We start from the raw sequence: 1,703 nt of genomic DNA, 5'->3' as shown, positions 1-1,703 counted from the left end.
GTCGCCTCGCCGCCTCAGGTGCGGCGCCGCGGTCACAAGCGAGGGGCGCCGGCGCGGCCGCCCCGCAGCATCCTCGGCCGCCCACGCGCGCTGTGTCCCACGGCTCCTCCTCGCAGCCGCCGCCCAGCCGGCTCCGGCTCCACTGCTCCCGCCGCCGAAAATGGCGTCTCCGCGTCCCTCCCCCGGCTCGGCGTTCCCGCCCCACAATGCCGCGCGCCACCGTGACGTCACCCTGCCCCGCCGCCTATGGGCGGGGCAGCTCGGGAACCAGGGGCCCGGCAGAGCGGGGCTCCTGGAGCCAGACGCGGTCCCGGGCTGGCTGTCGCGGGCCACACTGGGGGCGGTCAGGGCGTACTACCCCCCTCCGTGGGCGGCCTCGCGCGGGCAGGGCCAGAAGGTGGCCTGAGGAGGGCGCTGGCCCAGCGCTGCCGGTCAGCACCGCGTCCGGGCCCTTCCCTCCCGGGCGCGGCCGTCTCCTGCTCTCATGTATCAGGAATAATATTTATTCACATAATATTTATGTGCTCGTTTAAATCTTTCCAGAACCCACTAGGGGGGCTTTCACCAGCCCCTCCAAAGGAAAGGGTCCTGAGGCGCTAGCCTAAGCCAGGAGGCCTTTCTCCAGGACAATCTGGAGTCTTCGGTCGAGACCCTGACCCCCCAGTCCCCACGCCTTGCCTATCTCGTTCCCTCGCCCCTGGGCCATCGGATCTTCAAGGATCTGAGTCCACGGGCTCTTTCCAAGCCCTCCCCTCAGCCACAAAGGCCTCGCAGGAACAGCACCTCAGGCTCATAAGCGGGGTGGGATGCTTAACCCCTACTGCCTGGCAAGAGCAGAGGTGCTGTCGCCCCCCCACCCACGGGCAGCCATCACCAGGGCACACCCCTGGGCGCAGTGCCACGACCTCCAGCCCAACCCAAAGGGCAGTACTTCCAGGTCAGACAGTGCTTCTGGGCCCCATCCTGCTGCATCGGGGCTCTGCAGGCCTGACTCAGCAGCCAGCTGCGAGGATGCCTGCTGATTCAGTAGGCAAGACTCGGCTTGCTTTGCCTGCCACCAGCTTGGGAGACCCCCCCCAGGTGTCTGCGGATGCCCCAAGTGGCATTACTAACCAGGAGGGGTTCCTGTGCCAGTCCCCCCCACACTTGCTTTTAAACTGCTGTGTTTTTCAGATGCTACCACCCCAGCACCAGCAGCCGTTTTAACCCTGCGATGACCCAGTCACCTGGGAAATAAATGCTCCTAGATTTTCAGAGGGTGGTCCAGTTACTTTGCTTTCATTTGTAAATGCAAAGTTGAGCTAAAAGTGGGAAAGATCCTTGGTGACACAGCAGTGACTGGGCAGAGAGAGAGAGAGAGAGAGATAGTCAAACAACCCCTCCACATTCCCTTAGTGATTGGGCCGCACTGCAGCTTGGATGTCACCTGCTCCCCAGCAACCACCCTGGGGCTGGGCATGGCAGGCAGCTGTAACTGAAGTGCTCTGGAGAGGGGAGGAGTGGGCTGAGCTCCTGGCACAGTGACTGTTCCTTTGCCGTGGTCACCACGATAAAAGCCAAGATGCACCGGTAAACAGAATAGATAAGATGCCTGCTCTTTCTGGTGCAGTGCTCGGCAGAGAATTGAAGTAAGACGATGCGGCAGGCAGAGGCAAGGTGGTGGGGTGAGCTGAGACCTAAATAATAGGAAGCAGACACCTGCA

Source organism: Neophocaena asiaeorientalis, unplaced genomic scaffold (assembly GCF_003031525.2).
Source record: "Neophocaena asiaeorientalis asiaeorientalis breed wild unplaced genomic scaffold, Neophocaena_asiaeorientalis_V1.1 scaffold476, whole genome shotgun sequence".
Classification (NCBI taxonomy): Eukaryota; Metazoa; Chordata; class Mammalia; order Artiodactyla; family Phocoenidae; genus Neophocaena; species Neophocaena asiaeorientalis.
This window is presented reverse-complemented; position numbering follows the sequence as displayed.